The sequence below is a fragment of the Chinchilla lanigera genome, unplaced genomic scaffold, assembly GCF_000276665.1.
Source record: "Chinchilla lanigera isolate Chin_1 unplaced genomic scaffold, ChiLan1.0 scaffold00045, whole genome shotgun sequence".
In the NCBI taxonomy this organism is placed as follows: Eukaryota; Metazoa; Chordata; class Mammalia; order Rodentia; family Chinchillidae; genus Chinchilla; species Chinchilla lanigera.
This window is the reverse complement of record NW_004955446.1, coordinates 6,437,687-6,449,293: the sequence shown is the minus strand read 5'-3', so window position 1 is coordinate 6,449,293 and position 11,607 is coordinate 6,437,687. Positions and strand designations below refer to the sequence as shown.

At 41.9% G+C, this 11,607-nt stretch overlaps 2 long non-coding RNA genes across 6 annotated transcripts; one reads left to right on the top strand and one right to left on the bottom strand.

The window, feature by feature from the left end:
• Positions 1–1,313: 1,313 nt before the first annotated feature.
• On the bottom strand, positions 1,314–8,876 carry LOC102026811. Of its 5 annotated transcripts, none has more exons than XR_001235689.1 (6): positions 8,632–8,876; positions 6,710–7,040; positions 4,975–5,145; positions 3,723–3,897; positions 2,764–2,855; positions 1,314–2,222 (listed from the first exon to the last, which is right to left on the bottom strand). It is a non-coding gene; the product is annotated as an uncharacterized LOC102026811 (long non-coding RNA). The 5 variants fall into 5 exon arrangements; XR_001235688.1 differs by having other exon boundaries at positions 4,983–5,145; positions 8,632–8,875; XR_001235691.1 differs by having other exon boundaries at positions 3,723–3,867; positions 4,983–5,145; positions 8,632–8,875.
• LOC106149469 lies at positions 2,157–7,040 on the top strand. The gene is made up of 3 exons (XR_001235693.1): positions 2,157–2,233; positions 3,328–3,503; positions 6,957–7,040. It is a non-coding gene; the product is annotated as an uncharacterized LOC106149469 (long non-coding RNA).
• Positions 8,877–11,607: the final 2,731 nt, after the last annotated feature.

Genomic DNA, 11,607 nt, shown 5'->3' with positions numbered 1-11,607 from the left:
ATTAAAACTAAGTTCTGAAGTTAGTACCTTTTCTCCCTGGAGGCACTCATCAAAATGTCAAGTGTTCCTTCTAGTAGAACTGCAATCCCATAGTACAAACAAATATATTACCCACTGCTCCTTACTAGCAAAAGGCCCTTGTTGAATTTTTTTGTGACTTCATTTTGAACCTGAGCAAGCAGCATAAGAAATATGGTCAGCACAAGGCAGTGGACCCCGTGCCCTCAGCATGTTCTGTACCAGCTTGCATTTACTAATACTTCTCTTGATTGCTGGTCTTCAACAAATGAGTTTTTTGCTGTTATTGCATTGATATCAGTGCATAGAAAATAGTATAGAAATAAAAAGTCATTTGTTCTCCTAGGGCTCTTGGTTAGTTTAAAAGGAAAAAAGAAAGTCAGGGATGCAACACCCTCTTCTGGCTGAGTTGGGTTTTGAGGTCTGTGCAGATCTGAGAGACATTGTTTTAGACTAGATTTTTGAAGACTGCATTAATAATCAGAGTTACTGTCAAAATTTGCAACAATATCCTTCTCAGTGACAGGGTAAGGTGTGACCTCGGAAGTCTGGTCCCAGCTTCCAGCTCTCAAGAGCTCTGGAGAAGTGAGTTGGGTAGACCATGACCCATGTGAGCAGGAAGAAAATTTTTGAAAAAGTGTCAAAAGTCTGGCCCTTGTCAGGCATGGTGGAGCATGCCTGTAATCTCAGCACTGGAGAGACTGAGGCAGGAAGGTCATGAATTTGAGGCCAGCCTAGACTACATGACAAGACTCTGTCAGAAAGAAAAGGAAAGCAAGAAAACAAGAAAACAAGAAAGAAAGAAAGAAAAGAAAGAAAGAAAGAAAGAAAGAAAGAAAGAAAGAAAGAAAGAAAGAAAGAAAGAAAGGAAGAAAGAAAGGAAGGAAGATGTTTGTCCTACTCTGGAACAAATAGTAAATCTAAAACAAGGATAAGTTTATTCTGTGGGCTGAGGAAACTTCTTTTTAAGTGGGTATTAAAGAGAATCTGGTATCTCTCACTAATTACATTTGGATTTCTCTATAAAAATCTCACAGAGTCAAAGGTTGCCAAACACCGCCCATTACTTTCTTGTAATTGTAACTGTTCTAACAGTGTGTTTCCTGGAGGTCATATTAGAGGCTACCCTAGCATCTACACCTGTCTTTGAGGAGTCCTATTGCCAAATAAGGTGGCCCTGCCAGTTTCCATCTGGGAGGGAGGGGGGAGGAAGTGACAAAGGAAAGCACAGACACTTGGAGACAGAAGGAGCCCAGCAGGACATTGAAAGAAAAGTATTCAGTGCTGGAACACACTTCTTACCAAATAATGTTTTTATTCTCTAAAAAACATGCTTTTCTCCCATCTGAAGGCCAGGCTGGCTGCTGCTTCTCTTCTCTTTCACTGTCAACTCATCATTCACAAACAGTAAGTGACGGGACAACTGCACAAGAGAAGGCAAACGGGCTTGCAGTGGCACAACGTGATGCCATGATGGCATCGGCAAGGATCAGGCTGGGTGCGGTCCTCTCAGGGAGCTTCCAGCCGAAGAACCAGCTGAGGTCAGGCAGCGCAGCAATGTAGTCTTTGGCCACACAGCTGAGAAGGGACCTTAGGACAGGTACTCCTGGGATCTGTATGCATAAGGATGTGTGCAGGGGCGTTTCCCATACCCAGCCTACTATTCAAATGCTTAGAACAAATAATTCAAAAAGCTGTTTCAGAATATCTACATTAAAGCTAAAGCTCTTTGGATGAGAAACTCTTCCACATAACTTCACCAAAGCCAAGAATATATCAGAAAGAATCCGGAAGATTCTCATGCAGTCCAAGGGCAGGAATCACAATGGGGGCTGGGCTGCTGTGTGTCTGGAGCCCAGAACTGAAGAGCAGTTTAAAACTCCAGGTAGCTGCTCTTGCTGTCTGTCTAGCTCATGCCCCGCAGCACCACATGGCTTCTCAGCTGCTTGTTTTGTCCTTGCTTCTTCAGTCTCTGTTTAATGTTTACATGGCAACCATGGTGGCCACATCCTTAGAGTTTAACTGTCCTCAGTTCAAATGACCCACAAAACGGAGCCATCTATTTGTTCCTGGTCCAACTTTCCATGAGAGAATAGCTGCTCTACCCTAGTTAGGTTCTCTTGTCTTCTGAGCATGAGAAGAAAGTCAAGTCAGGTGCTGTAATGCGGCCATCCGGACTCGCCTCTCTGCACAGGGACAGGCTCCTGGGGAAGAGGTGAGTGGAGAGGGAAGAAGGGCTAGCAATGATCCTGAAGCACAACTGAAACAGTGTTATGAAATGGCAAAATAATGAGCAATTTTGAGGAAAAAAATGTATTGGAACTTTCCCTATTCCTGAGGGAGGAGGAAAGGAAGAAAGGGCACCAAACTGTACTCTATGAGACAGTGAAAAGATAGCTACTTTGGGAGCTAGATGATCTGAGGATGCTCCTTGTTCCACCAAGTTCAGGCTTTTTGAACATATTATACAAGCTCTTCATGTAAGTTTTCTCATGTATAAGTAAAAAATTATAGTAGTTTTCCCATTCATGTCAAAGGGCTGTATAAAAAGGGGTGTACTACTGTGCACATGGGGGATAGTAGAGATTAAGCACAGATTTGGTGTTTTATGGTAATAGTTACAGGTCATGTAGAGATAGGAGCTGTATTATTCTGGATATAAGAAAGAAGATTAAGTATAAGAAAAATGACATCAAACCAATAAGTCACTTAAGAAGATGAATTTTTGTCAAAGTTTGTCATTACCTTTGTAAGAAACACCTAGTTGGTCTGGAAGTCTCAAGCAGATGAGGAAACAATTATTTTCCCTCTGCCCTTCTGGGTTTCTTTGCTGGGGTCTTGAAGAAAAGAAGAAGGGGAAGGATGGAGGAGGAAGCAGAGGTGAAAAGGAAAAAGGTAAGATCAATAGGAGTAAAACAAATGTACTAACCCTAAGCATGCATGGTATATGTCACATGGACCACCTGACTAAGACAAAGAGGTGACCTGGAGTTCCAGTTTATACACATCTTCAACAAAGGACAGCACATTTTTAGGAAAGTACCAAGACGAAGGAAAGGGACCTGAAGTCTGCCCTGCCCTTAATTCAGGCTCTGTCTTTTCAAAGGCTTTGGTCATATGTGAGGGGCAACACACTTCTCATTTCCTCACCCTTCCTCTAAGAAAGATTTCTCTCATTAGTTTGTTCTCTGCCTTGCCATTCTGCATGTTAACCTTCTCCTTGATGAGAAGGTGAGTTTAGGATTTCATGTGAGAACCTTCTAAACTTGAGGCTATAGGGGTCTGACCCATCCCCACTTTGCCTCCTAGCTATCCTGGTCTGGGCTGCCTGAATGTTCCAGAATGTTCCAGTCCCAAGATGCTGTGAGGCCAAAGGGAGCATCGGATAAGCATCTAGGACTACCCAAATGCAGCTTGTTGAGAGACTTATGGAAGGAAGTGTGGCTCTGGACAGCAACAAGACCACATGGAGCCCTGCATTTCCGGTAAGAAACATGATTAGGACAAAAGTGACTTCATCCTGACCGGAAAGTACCTATCTCAAGGTAGGTACCTATCTAATGTGGAAGAGTCAGGCACGCTCCTGGTACAAGGGTGCAACTGCAAAGCTCCACGTGTCCCTCGAGTGGCTTGGTCTAGTTGTAGTGTGTGGGGAAACTGCAGGAGAGACAGACAAGTGTTAGTAGCGCAGTTATGGCACCTACCATTCAGGATGGCTGCGGTCACATCAAGCAGAGTCCAGGCATGGAGCCGCCACCTTTTTTTCACATCAAGTGGCCATGTGTTGCTCAATACACAGATTTACCAACTTGCTGATCTATTCCAACCTCTAAGTTACAGTTCAGGAGACTGTGGTCAGAGGGAGGATTATAATCAGCCCTGTTATAAAAGATGTTTCCAAAGCAACAATTAACTTATACACAATTGGTATTTAGGAGAATTACATCAGCAAAATATGTAAGTCATGTTAGCTAATACATTATTTTTCTTAGACAAAGGGAACAGTACTATCAGAAGGAAATAAAAGGAAAAGCCCCAAGCCAGGCTGTTATACAAGCAGAACCCCCTTTTAGTTCTGCTAAAAATAATGTTACAGTTTATGTCTGGATATACCCCAAAGTCTAATAGGGTCATAGGACTTTTTCAGAGCTGGCTAATTCTAGCGTGTGTGATGCTGGGACTAAGCATATATGATCAGTTCACTGATTGATTTGGCACTGCCCTGACCTCAGCAACCTAGACAGAGTATAAAATGTGCAAAAAGATGCTGTTAAAGTCAGTTGTTGATTTTGCGGTCTTCTGCCCATCATGAACTGTGCTCTTCTGCAAAGCCACCCTGCCTTGGAGCCAGCTGACTATGGGTTGAAACCTCTAAAAACTATCAGCTAATTAAATCTTTCCCCCTTAATTTGGGGCATTGGGTATTTTGTCTCAGCAACAAGAAAAGTCACTAAGACAGACAATAAGTAAAAACAGTGGTTCCCTGGTTCACAAACTCAATTCCCTACGTGATTCTGGTGGCAAATCAATCTGGGAGAGAACCTAATCAAAATTCCCCCTAAGGTCAACATTGAACCTAACCACTGCATTTGATTCGGTTCTCATTCAACTCAGTTGGCAAACAGAATCATGGACAGAATCAAGTTCATGAGTCAAGGCACCTTTGTACTCTCTGGCTCTCAGCTTATGACAGGCTGCGTTCTCTCCCTTGGCCACCGATCTCACAGTGCCTCTAGCTCATCACAGCACCATTCCCATCTACATTATCTCAGTGCCACCAAGTCAGCATTTCTGCTCAGTTCTTTCTATGCTTTTTTAATGTCTCCTGATGCAGCCTGTGGATATGCTGGATGCCTGAGTTTTTCTGAGAATCTGCAAAAATACTGTATTAGTCTGTCAGGCTGCCATAACAAATTGCATACCAGGGGCTGGGTGACTTAAACAATAGAAATTTACTTTCTCACAGTTCTAAAAGCTGGAAGTTCAAGGTCAGAGTCCATGTGTGGTGAAGTCTCTTTCTGGCTTTAGACAGCTGCCTTCTTACTGTGTCTTCACGTGACCTTTCCGTGGTGTCCATGTAGAGAGAGTGAGCCAGTGCCTCTTCCTCTTCTTATAAAGACACCAGTCCTGTTGGATTAAGGTCCGAGAGCTCTGCCCTCATGACTTATTTAACTTTAATTACCCCATTAAAGGCCCTGTCTCCAAACAGTCACTAAGGGAATGGATTAGGGCTTCAACATATGAATTTGGAGGAGGGGAAACAATTCAATTCCAAAAAGATACCAGTTATACTTGTGCTAGTGTCTCGTTAGTGTTGCTTCATTTTTGAGTGGCCTGTTCACTGTCTTATTTTTCCCGTGGCTCAAAAAGATTTTTAAATGTGTAATGCTGGTCAGCGTGTAGGGAAATAGTCACTCTCGTATACTGCTTTTGAAGAAATAAAATAAAATTGGCACAAACCTTACAGACAGAAGTTTAACAACACATCAAAAGCCTAAGTATTTTGCATACTCCTTAATTAAAAACATCCCATTTCTAGTCATTTATCTTAAAGAGAAACCAAGCCAGCAACAGAAAAGTAAAATTTACTAAATTTTGGGTTAGTACATTACACAACATTTTATAATGCTATTAATATCAATGTAGAACATGGAATTGGAAATATGCATTTAATACAATGAGCAAATAAAATTATGTCAAGGAGAGCCCACATAACTCCATTTTCACTAAACTATTACATTGTAAGTTATAGAGAGAAGGCACATTTAAAACTTACCTCTGGGTAGGAAGATTAAGGCTAATATTTAGTCTCTTCTTTCTGTTTACTTTTTTTTTCTATAATGAACAAGCAATGAGCATATATAATGTACAACATATAATATATAGTTTGTTTAAACTATAGGAAGAATAAAAGCTATCAGGTAAATTAGATACTCTCTCTAAGATGATCATACCCATCTATCACCCATTTCTTCATGCTATGAGTTCCCTGAAGAATGTTTTTCCTTCAGATGGGGATAATAACAAAGGGATTATAAAAACAATTTAAAAATCTGTTTTAGATAAAGAATCTTTGTTAATAATAAATTCCGGGGCTGGGGATTTAGCTCAGCGGCAAAGCGCCTGCCTGGCAAGCGCAAGGTCGTGAGTTCGGTTCCCGGTACCAAAAAAAAAAAAATAATAATAATAATAATAATAATAATAATAAATTCCTCCTGTCTTCCCTTATTCCCCATCCCTCCAAAAAATCAAGGAAAGAAAGGGGAGAACAGCAGCATAGCCTAACAGTAACATTTTCCTAATGGAACGTGCTCCATTGTCTTCCACAAATTCAGCGGCTTGGGAGGCCATCTACACCCACAGATGAGTTTGAAAATTGGCATTGTTATCGCCAAGCAAAGATAGCCTTTCCTTGGGAAGCTCGGTGGTTCCTTCAGAGTGATTCAGATCTCGGAGGCAAATATGTATCTAAGCTCTGTGGTGGAGAGTATTTGCCAGTGAGAATACCAAGGCCCAGGTACACATGCAGTATGTGTTTTGTTGCAAATGTTTTCCCAGTAAACAAAATGGAGCCATCAAAAGAAAGGAACGCTAATTTTAAATCAATTAAACTCAAACAGAAATTCTTCCTTTGGGTACAGTTGCCTTTTGGTAAGCACGCTAATTTTGTAGACCTGCATTATTTACTCACAAATTGTTTATGAAATGTCTGTGGCATTGAGAAATTGAAATCCAACTGGTCTCTCCCATAGCTCTTTCCCAGGCCATGACTTCTTGAGAGGGGGATAGAGTGGTGCTTTGTTCATCCCCTTGCACTAGTTGATACACACGCAGCCTTCATCCCTGCTGTATAACAGGATTCCTCTGTGATGCTCGTTGGCAGGAAGGGGATGCTCAGGAAACCAGGAAGTATATATTTCTGTGGGTCTCTCTTCCAGTTCACATTAGGATTGCTAGACAGAAGATCAGCTGCTGGCCAGGACATCAGTCAGAGCAGAAGAATGGATTCTGCATTTCGGATGCTGTCAAAAACGAGGGACACTCAGGCAAACCTCATCAAAACTGTGCCTGTAACCCTGAGTGGCCTCCCTCCCAGGGGCCACATGCCAAGGGAGGGGGAGCAGAGGCTGAGTCTCTGCTAACCCTGACAAGTCAAAGGGAAGATTCATCTCTAACCTATAAAGGAACAAAATGTGGCTCACTCCCCTGAACAGAAAAACCTCCCAGAGATAACAATGGCACAGCAGTGGTATTAGGGTACCGACAGTGTTGCTCACCTGCCAGTTCATGAGTCACTTAATGCCCAGTACAGTATTTTGGTTTAGGTTTTGCTGTTACTGTTTTTGTTGCTGGATGAAAAGCAATTTGGGTGTTATCTCTCTCTGTAGGGTTCTGCAGCCAAAAATGAGACTGATGTAAAGCAGGAGTTTAGGGCAAGTAATTCTGACATAGCCTTTTTCAGAGCAAAACAAATGATAAGGCTGTTTCTTGGGAAAACAGCAAGGCACAAGAGTGATTTCATTGTCTCTGGTGAGAAAGTATAAGCATAAACATTCTGTTAGTTCATGACACTGGGAATGACTGATGATAGAATGCTACAAAGGCTTGTTTCTTCGTAAGGATTTTTCAACATTTCCAGAGGCTGTTTCAACACAGTCCAGGAGGCCTTAAAGCAACTTAGAAGTAGTCCTTGGCACTGGTGTAGTGCTTGGAGTTTTACCAAACACTGTGACGTGCATTATCGCAATTGATCCTCAGACTCATACTCTAGACAGATGGGGCAAGCCCTCCCAAGTACTCCTGTTTTATTAAAGAAAACCTCAGCTTCGGAGAGGTAAACGACTTGCCTTAGTTAACTCAGCCAGGAATGTTACTTCCAACACATCACCATGCCCATTCATAGAGTGGAGGTAAGGCGAATGGAGGTCTATTATTTGTTATAAAGGGTTTAAAACCTTCCAGGATAAATTAGAAACTGCAAATAATGCTTTCACCTGTTCTGTAAAGCCCCATGATCATGCAACAAGAATAGCAACCACCGGCTGAAAGGTGACCCCAACACACACACAGTCAATTTTCAGCCACAGTCTTTACTTAAGGAGCTCCAACTTTATTCTAAGGGAAGAAAACCTCGTAATCCTGGATTTATCTTTATAAATGCTTTCGTAAAAAGTATTTACAGACAATACTAACACGCAGTTGTGGATCACATTTGCAACAGCTAACTGCATTTACTAAGGTGATTTAATTTGGTTTTCATCTGGCCCTTGAAGATAGGCAGAGATGAACATTCTTAGCACCTGCCACTGGAACCTTGTTGGGGAGCCTCAGAGAGATCAGTGGTCGCACCAAGAGCACACATTACACTTGGAGTTGGAAGCGTAATGTAGATTGAACTACAGTCACAGATCTACCACTTGCTGATGTAGAGGGCTTAGTGGAAACTTCTGAATCTCCCTGGGCCTGCAGGGGAAATTGGGTGAACTTACAAGAGGGATAGGTTTCTTTCCTGCTGTCTCTAGACCCTGCATCCACCCTTTTCATTCTGTCATGGAAACCCGGCGCTGGAAACCTCTGACCCACATTTCCCAGGATTCCTAGCTTCTGACTTACTATTAATGTGAGATCAGAGGGTGAGAGCTCAGAACATTCTCTTCTGTCTTGTGGCTGCATCGCTGCAGTTGGCTGCCTCCCTCCTGTGATTCTGCCTCCTGCAATGGACTTCTCTCCAGAGTTCCAGCTCAGCAGCAAGTAGTGTTTCTGGACTCCGGTAACTTGAGTTCCTCCCTTTTGTTCTCCCATACCAGGAAGTGAGTCTGATTCCTGAAGTGACTTGTTTCTGCTGAGACCTATTTATAGTTGCTCTCCCAGCAACAAATCTTCTCACTTGCTCTTTTAGCCCATCCCAAACATATGTGACATGGTCCTTGTGTTAAACTTTTCTTTGTACTATCCAGAAAGGGTTTAATTTTTCTAAATGCACCCTGACTGATACACAAAGGAACTTAGTACAGCTGCCACATAATTAGTGTGCAAACATCGGAACAATTAAGAATAAAAAAGACCTGACAATGTTGCATGTTGAGAACCAAAAGCATAATTCACCCTCCCACTGCTCTGCTGTGGGCAATTTGTATTAGGTGAGAGACCTGTGTGAGAACTGTCTCCAATCACAAAATGTTTCCAAATATCAAGAAGTTAAAGATTTTTTTAATGATGCATGCACCAATTTAATGTAATTTCTGAAACAGGGATGATAAAAATACTGACCTACCTCATAGAGCTGGTTGGAACAACTAATTAGCTCTCATAAAAACACTTCAACCTCCTAAAGTACCTCATAAAAGTTTATTATGAGTAGTAATACTAATAGTTAAACATATAATGATGGGCATCAAATGTGGGCACGCTCCACAAGCTGATGGTGTTTTAAATTCTCTTTACGATCTCACTGTTGTTTAGCAGTTCATATGTTGAAAGCTCTTCACAGCTGTAAATTGGCTAATCCCCATGACACTCACTCCTAAGAGATAGGTCAGTATTATTTTCTATTACTATGGCAACAAATCCTATGTAAATACCCAATGATAGAAGTTGAAGATGAGAAACAAGAAAGGTTAAGTGACTTATTCAAGACCACACATCAAGGAGGTGGCAGGGTCAACTTTAAAATGCAGAAGAGCTGACCCCACAGGACACTAGAGGCTACCTGGTCAACACTAAGGAGATTATTAACATCCGTTTGCTTAGAAATTCAGTGAAACAGAAAATATAAATACGGTCTACATCTGCTTGCAAAATTTGAACAATTACAATTTTCAAGCATATAATTAAATGACCATGTTTTGTTAGTCCATCCATGACAGGCAGTAGCAGGCAGGGCAGCACAAATTTTGAAGATATGCTGTTTGGATTCATACCCCAACCAGCTTCTGCCATTGTATCAGTCAGGTTTTACCACAGAAACAGATATAATACAAGATATGCAATTGTATAAAAAATTACAAGATTGGCTTACAATGGCCATCCACAGAGTTGGATGAGGTAGAGTGCAGAGGGTGTCTGCACACTGGAGGCTGAAGGATCCAGTCCGAGGTCTGGAGCTCACTGCAGTGTTCACGCAAGTCTGTATGGGGGGCCAATGGGTCTGCACCTAAAGGCTGAAGAGTCTATGCCAGAAGGTGAAAGAGCCAAGGCAGAAGCCCAGGTGTCTGCACAAGAAACCAAGAGACTACATCCAAACTGAAGGCAAAGACTGGAGCTCCTCTGAAGAATAGAAGCCAGGCAGTCCTTCCTCATTTCCCTTTTATACCAGCCCAAGTGACAACTCACCCTAAGGCACATGCTTTACACCCTAGGGTGTGAAATTGCTGAGCCATTTAGTTAAGCTTCTGAACTTTTCAAGTTGACACAATCAATCAATCACTATATTCATCACTGCTGTGGGAACTTGTGCCAGTTACCTCACTTCTCTGAACCTCAGTTTCAGATCCTAAGTAGTGAAATGAAGTCAATAATAGGATCTATTTCATATGATTCAGGAGACGATTTAGTATAAAGTGCTTAGAGCCAGGCTAGGTAGATAATAACCACTTATTAAATGTCAGCCTTGTTAGATAGCTCTTATTACACAAGAAATATTTATCGCTTTCCAACAGTGTTGTACCAAGTATATAGATGCTTACAGCACAATCCTTGCTTTTCAGTAGAATTGTAAAATGTGTAACTTGACAAACCATAGAAGTGAGTGGGTGATATTGGGCCATAGGTGTTGAGACAAGGCTACTGATTTTCAAGGCAAAGGATGTGACTACTCAGTCCTCAGGTCCAACATGTTCAGTCAACTCCCTCTTTCACCTGTCCCTAAGTTTTGGTTTTCATTTAATTAATTTTATTTACATTTTGGCAAAGAGAAGAATACAAGTAAATAGGCACTAAATGGTCCATGGATGCTCAGAGGAAAGCAGGGATATTTCTGATGGTCAGGTAAGAGGTGGTACTGGAATTTGGTCCTAAAAGACAAGTCTGACTGTACAGCCTCCAGGTGGCTGTGAGGCTTTATGGCAGAGGCCTTGTGGGCAGGAGGGCAGACAGCAGCAATGGGATGCTGGAGATGGATCAAAGAGGGCTGAAGTATATTGAACATCTGCTATGATCAGCAACTGGGCCAGCCTATTAAATTGCTTAGCAGAGGTCATACAAGGTCATGTAACTGGCAAATGACCAGGTTCAAGGTAAAGTGGTATACCTATTCCAAGTATGAAGCAATGCAAAAGACCACTGATGACTTTTTTAAAGAGGAGAAAATGACACAAAGTGGAACTTTTGCAGCATTACTCTGAGTGAAATATTTACATAGGCTGAATAGACCGTCTGGGGAAAGCTAGGTAGGGGTGTTTGCAGGATGTGGGGAATAATGAAAGCTGGGAGGGACCTGAGGCTAGAAAGGAAAGGGATGTCTGGGGGTGCTGCCCATTGATTCTCAGCTCTATTGGTACAGCAGAATCACCTAGATATATTGCCAAACTATGAGTATATAAGTTCATCGAGTGTTGAATGTGCAATAGGTCACAGTCAAAGGAATTTAAA